General features: G+C 43.0%; 1 pseudogene; it reads right to left on the bottom strand.

Moving 5' to 3' along the window:
- Nucleotides 1–6,100: 6,100 nt before the first annotated feature.
- LOC124597498 lies at nucleotides 6,101–6,218 on the bottom strand (annotated as a pseudogene).
- Nucleotides 6,219–7,566: the final 1,348 nt, after the last annotated feature.

The raw sequence follows: 7,566 nt of genomic DNA on the forward strand, positions 1-7,566 counted from the left end.
GTCGTCGCCCCACACTCCCCTGCGGAGAGTCATAATGCTACGCTTAAAACAATGGACTCGCATGTGGAAATAAAAGCCATACCGCTTCAACTTGAGCTTCCTTTTTTAATGACTCCCACGCCGATTGTACTTCAATATTTCAGCCACAAGAACCACAAGTCTGAGTTCTCGTACGTTCTCACATATTTAAGACTTCAGTCCGAAAAATATAGTTTGGGGGAGTAATAGTGTTTGCGGTGTCTTTCTGTCAATGTAGCAATTTTTCTCATGTACCCAATGACGTGGGGAATAATTTTATTTACACATGGTCTTACTAAAGGAAAAGCTCCACAATCCAGATTAAACGTTGTCAAGGGTTAAACGCTTAGATCAGAAAATCAGAAAGGATGATGAACTAAAATGATGCATTGGTGTTTTACTGCCGTTTTAGCTTCCAATTCCAGCGTGAACAAATAAAACCGGCCCGGAAAGTATTTATAAGACTGATGTGTAACCGATCTTTGGCAATCAACAGGTGAACTGCCCCTCACGCAAAATACTGAAAATCGTGATTTGGATGCACCAGTCGGTTGCTGTCGTATGTCTGCGCATGCGCATCTCTCGCACGCTCTGTCCCGAGTACTCCGCTGTCTCATAACGTATGAGTGAGCGAGATGAGCAGACGTGTTTAGTGATCAGGCGAATGAACACAAATTGGCGCCTACGATAAGACAGTGATTCTTCATTTCGAATGATATGCGAAGCACAGTTCGTGGACAAAGTGTGCGAAACTATTTACCCTCAGTTTAAGACCGAAAGTGTTTTGGTAAAATCTCCAGCAAAGTGTGCAATGAAAAATGTAATGTTGAAATGGCGCCAGACGGGTTCAGTGGCGACTAAAAATCGGAAGTCTTCGAGAAGAGTTAGAACACCAGAAAAAATTGCCCGAGCAAAGGAAAGCGTGGAAGAAAGTCTGACGAAATCTCAACGACGTTTATCTGTGAAAGTGGGAATTAAGAATTCGTCGTGGCGAATCGTTATCAAAAGGGACGTGCGTGTGTATCCTTACAAATTTATTGCTGTGCATGAATGAAAGCGTCCAGACGAATCTCCGCCTTTGAATTTTCCCGCTGGTTTCCGACTGAAGTAGAATCCGAATATTTCGATCCTCAGTTTTCCATTTCTTCAGATGAGGTCTGGTTCAGCATGTCAGAGCATCTGAACTCACCGAACATGCGCCACTACGCGTTAGAAAATCTCCATCAGTACTATCAAGAGCCGTAGCATAATCTCAAGGTTGGTGTTTGGTGAACAATGTCTGGTGTCCGCATCGTAACACTGTTCTTTCACCAAACTGTTAATGCTAATCGGTATGTCCAGAAATTGCTTAACTCATATGTGGATCAACTTATAGAAGATGAACAAAAGTATGGGTATTTTCAGCAAGTCGGAGCAGCAGCAAAAACAGCTTTGACAGCCTTGTCACGGGTGCATGAGATGATCAGAGAGGAGAGGGCAATCGACAGAGGCAGTGCAGTCTGCTGGCAACCTAGATTGCAAAAAAATGGCTCAAATGGCTCTAAGCACTGTGGGACTTAACATATGAGGTCATCAGTCCCCTAGACTTAAAACTACTTAAACCTAACTAAGCGAAGGACAACACACACATCCATGCCCGAGGCAGGATACGAGCCTGCGACCGTGGCAGCAGCGCGGTTCCGGATTGCAGCGCCTAGAACCGCTCGTCCACAGCATCCGGCACATGGATTGCCTGTGATTTTTATCTGTGGGGGAAAAATTGAAGGCACAGGTGTACTCAAATGATCCTCACATATTGGAAGAGCTACAGCAAAACACTGAAAGCGCTATTACTACTGTCCCTCATGCAGAGCTACTATACGTTCTCACTATTTGATAAATCGAGCACAGAGCCGCAACGATATAAAACGGTGACCGTTTCGAGCATCTACTGTGACATTCATTAACAAAGGTCAATCACAAATCAGTCTTATTGTAAAAAATTTACGGAACAGTTTTATTTTGCCTATTCTGTGTAAATAGAATCACTTCAGTTTTGGAGACATTATTTCGTTGTCTGGCGCTTTATACAGAAGTTCAGGAAATAATCCATCAGGAGAAGTTGTTATCCAAACGGCAGGGAGCGGGTTGGGAAGTAGTTTTGAGCTGAACCCGGTGAAAATTACAAAAAAAAAAACCAGTCAAATAATAATATTTTAACAATTTTTCAGATCCAATGTGCAACACGGATACAGTTAGAAAACAGAATAAAAAGAAACGAAAAAACTCAGTCTTTAATAACTGTAGTCCTCAGTCATTAAAAAATACGATCATTACATTTGCTATAAACTCGTTGAGAAATATTGGCAGTTAAATACATTTACTTTAGAATTTGAATGACTAATATCTATACGCATGAGGTTTGTTCCAGAATAGCTTTAAATTTATGTTACTTGTATTCTTCAAAGTAGTTCAAACGGTTCAAATGGCTCTGAGCACTATGGGACTTAACATCTATGGTCATCAGTCCCCTAGAACTTAGAACTACTTAAACCTAACTAACCTAAGGACGTCACACAACACCCAGTCATCACGAGGCAGAGAAAATCCCTGACCCCGCCGGGAATCGAACCCGGGAACGCGGGCGCGGGAAGCGAGAACGCTACCGCACGACCACGAGCGGACTTCAAAGTAGTACAACAAATGTTTCCATACTACAGGTAGCCTCGAAAATTTCTTAATAAAAAGACTCTATATTTTGGATGAAGTCCCTTTCGACATAGCAAATATACAGTCTTGAAGACTTTCACCAAGACAATAAACATAGAATGAAAGCCTTCCAAAACAACCTTAAGACTAGAGAATAGAACAGGCAATAAAAAAACAAATCTCAAAAAATTATTCCAGTAACTGAAATTAATACACAACTACAATTTTCATTGAAAGAAAGCTACAGTTTTGGTCTGTCGGAAAACAGCAAAGGCTCAAATTATTAATGTAACAACTGTTTAAAAATTCACTATACTTCGGTTAACCGTCTTTTGGACAGAATAACTTCTAATCACGGTCCACTGGCCAAGTTGGTACACAAACACACATGACATTAAATAATTATAGCTTACTCAGAACCATTGCAGATGCACCCGTATATGCTAAGGCAGCTTTACTGATACACAAGACAAATTCTGTGATCAGTTGGCCAATGTGAGACTTGGAGCAGTTCTGAAATTATTTGACAAGTAGAACTTGAAATTTGTGATCTGGCCAGAAGTTTTAATACAACAAACAGTTCTAGTGACTTGGTAGTTTTATTAGTATGCACAAATATTATCATTATTATATTTTTACACTAACGTAAGCTTATTAAATTTCTTTAAATATGACATAGAGGCTTATCTCAATAGGGGTAAGATAGATACTGCCTAGAGGAAAATAAAAGATACATTTGGAGAAAAGAGAACCACTTGCTTGAATATCAAGAGCTCAGATGGAAACCCAGTTCTAAACAAAGGAGGGAAAGCAGAAATATGGAAGGAGTATATAGAGAGTCTATACAAGGGCGATGTACTTGATGGAAATGGAAGAGGATGTAGATGAAGATGAAATGGGAGATACAATACTGCGTGAAGAGTTTGACAGAGCACTGAAAGACCTGAGTCGAAACAAGGCTCTGGGAGTAGACAACATTCCATTAGAACTACTGACAGCCTTGGGAGAGCCAGCCCTGACAAAACTCTACCATCCGGCGAGCAAGATTTATGAGACAGGCGAAATACCCTCAGACTTCAAGAAGAATATAATAATTCCAATCCCAAAGAAAGCATGTGTTGACAGATGGGAAAATTACCGAACTATCAGTTTAATAAGTTGCAGCTGCAAAATACTAAGGCGAAATCTCTACAGACGAATGGAAAAGCTGATAGAAGCCGACCACGGGGAAGATCAGTTTGGATTCCGTAGAAATATTGGAACACATGAGGCAATACTGACCTTACGACTTATCTTTGAAGCTGGATTAAGAAAAGGCAAACCTACGTTTGTAGCATTTGTAGACTTAGAGAAAGCTTTTGACAATGTTGACTGGAATACTCTCTTCCAAATTCAGAAGGTGGAAGGGGTAAAATACAGGGACCGAAAGGCTGTTTACAATTTGTACAGAAACCAGATGGCAGTTATAAGAGTCGAGGGACATGAAAGGGAAGCAGTGGTTGGGAAGGGAGTGAGACAAGGTTGTAGCCTCCCCCCAATGTTATTCAATCTGTATATTGAGGAAGCAGTAAACAAAAGAAAAATTCGGAGTAGGATTAAAATCCATGGAGAAGAAATAAGAACTCTGAGATTCGCCGATGACATTGTAATTCTGCCAGAGACAGCAAAGGACGTGGAAGAGCAGCTGAACGGAATGGACAGTGTGTTGAAAGGAGGATATAAGATGAACATCAACAAAAGCAAAACGAGGATAATGGAATGTAGTCGAATTAATTCGGGTGATGCTGAGGGAATTAGATCAGGAAATGAGGCACTTAAAGTAGTAAAGGAGATTTGCTATTTGTGGAGTAAAATAACTGATGATGATCGAAGTAGAGAGGATATAAAATGTAGGGTGGCAATGGCAAGGAAAGCGTTTCTGAAGAAGAGAAATTTGTTAACATCGAGTATAGATTTAAGTGTCAGGAAGTCATTTCTGAAAGTATTTGTATGGAGTGTAACCATGTATGTAACTGAAACATGGACGATAAATAGTTTGGACAATAAGAGAATAGAAGCTTTCGAAGTTTGGTGCTACAGAAGAATGCTGAAGATTAGATGTGTAGATCACATAACTAATGAGGAGGTATTGAATAGAATTGGGGAGAAGAGGAGCTTGTGGCACAACTTGACTAGAAGAAGGGATCGGTTGGTAAGACATGTTCTGAAACATCGAGGGATCACCAATTTAGTACTGGAGGGCAGCGTGGAGAGTAAAAACCGTAGAGGGAGACCAAGAGATGAATACACTAAGCAGATTCAGAAGGATGTAGGTTGCAGAAGGTACGGGGAGATGAAGAAGTTTGCACAGGATAGAGTAGCATGGAAAACTGCATCAAACCAGTCTCTGGACTGAAGACCACAACAACAAGAATAACAAATATGGCATACGACAGCAGAGCCAAGACCCACGAAAAAACATACAACAATTTTACCATACCTTCTAAGCATGGGTCAGTTGCGTTCTAATAAGAGCCGTATTTGTTGAACTTAGTACATTAGGCTAATTTGCCGCCAACGACTCAGTAGATTCCGTTACACGACATATAACACAATTACAAAACCAGCTGGATCTGAAACGGAGACTCTTATAGTAATTTGCACAGCATACGACAAATAATTTAAAAAAAAGACAATTCTTTCAACAAAGGAGAGGCGAGCCAAAATACAAATAAGCTAACCGCCCTTGCAGGCCTCCAACTGAATACCGGCGAGACTGATTACTCTTGCAGTTATTTCACCAATAATAATATTAATAATAATAATAAACCATATAATATCGGTGTTTATCGCCAGTACAGAACGTGGGAGGAATGAGACAAAACGGGTGTCCAGCACTCATCTCCTAACGGACAGAGCCCACAATACTTAAAGCCCACACAAGCAGAATAGCGAAGTTGAACCAAGAAATTGCTCACCATTACAGTGCGTTACTCTTCAGTGAAGTCATTCCAGTATCGTGTTTCTTATGAAGCTCTGCCTAGCAACATTTTACAGAACAGAGAGCGCAGGACAGGTCCGGTGGCTGACAACACACACCGCCCCTTCCGTCACGGTCACAGGCCCCTCTTCCGATATCAACAAGCCACGGAAAGCCTAGGTCCCCAAACCGCAGTAGTGCTTCCGCGTCCAGGCGTCTGAGCCCTATCTATAACACTCCGTCTAAAGGCCACAAGTGGCCCATCGGGACCAGCCGACCGCCGTGTCATCCTCAGATGAGGATGGGGATAGGAGGGCCATGTGGTCAGCACACCGGTCTCCCGGTCGTTACGATGGTTTTCATTGACCGGAGCCGCTACTATTCAGTCAAGTAGCTCCTCAGTTGGCATCACGAGGCTGAATGCACCCCGAAAAATGGCAACAGCGCATGGCCTCCCGGATGGGCACCCATCCAAGTGCCGGCCACGCCCGACAGCGCTTAACTTCGGGATTCTGACGGGGACCGGTGTATCCACTGCGGCAAGGCCGTTGCCCATTCAGCCCTATCTATGCCATACCTTAAATACCCGTTCCTCAGCGGGCACCGCTCCCTAGGTACGCGGAATTACGTTCCGACAGAAACGGCCAATGAAGAAGGATCGATACAGGAGAACAAGTGACAACGATTACTGGTGCACGGCACATTATCTTACTTTTGTACCAAGACAGCTGGGTGTATTCTAAGTGGCTCCTGAAATGTAAAGACAAAACTTTAACTCCCTCGTCAAATTTCAAACAATGTAAGTCTAGCGATTGCAAATCGGTTGTTAGACCTGAGTTAGTTCACAAAATAGGAAGCTTTCCCGTCATCTGCGCAGCCGTGTTCTGGGCGAATTAGGAACAGTGTGCCACTTTTCTGAGTCGAAGGCTGCAGAGATGTAATTGGCAACATGATGAATTTCGGTAGTACACAGTATTAGTAGGCAATGTACCGGAAGATGCAACGTACTCGTGTGATACAGCTTTAGCAACACCTGACAGGCTTTGAAAGTGGCGTCATTGTGGGTCTCCATTCTGTAGGTTGATGGAATTGCGCAATAACCACATCTGTGAGTTATTCGAATGTGACAGTGGTCCGATGTTGGACTGCATGGGAACGTGAGGGCAGGCATTCTCGTCGTCAAGGTTCTGGTCGACCATATGTGACCACCACAAAGGAGGATCGTTTTACTATGTACCAAGCAAATCGTAGATAATCTGTTTACATCTGTGGTTCCCATCCCAGATCAAGCAACATTCTGTGTCATCCGACACCATTGGTCGGAGGCTATAAGCAGCCGCACTAGGGAACTACCGTTCCATGCGTAGGCCGACGTCAGGACAACACAAATGGCTGCGTCTGGAGTTGTCCTGTGACCGGCAAGCTTGGAGTGCCGTTGAATGGCATCGCATCGCGTTCAGCGATGAATCTCGGTTCAACACTACCCCGACTGAGCATGGCAGTGACCGGGGGAGAGGTCTAATCCTTCCCATGTTTTGGAAAGGCAAAGCGATGTTTCTCCTGGCCTCGTGAAATGATAAGCCATCAGCTATGACTTTAGCTTATGGCTGGTAGTGATCAAGGGAGCTCTAGCGGCACAGTGCTACGTCACTGACATCCTCGGTCCTCCTGTGTTACCCCTCATGCGACAGTATCTTGGAGCCAGTGTTCAGCAGGACAATGCTCGTCCATGCCTGTCTCTATAAACTGTCTGCGTTATACAGGGTGTTTCACTAAATGTGTTTGCCTCTGTAAGTTACGAAGTAATAGGCGACGGTATTATTTATTGCGCCAGGTCACCATAAGAAACGTTACACTGTCTGCGGAGCTATGAACATAGTTTATTGTGTTATTATCCAAAG

Source organism: Schistocerca americana, chromosome 2, assembly GCF_021461395.2.
Source record: "Schistocerca americana isolate TAMUIC-IGC-003095 chromosome 2, iqSchAmer2.1, whole genome shotgun sequence".
NCBI lineage: Eukaryota > Metazoa > Arthropoda > Insecta > Orthoptera > Acrididae > Schistocerca > Schistocerca americana.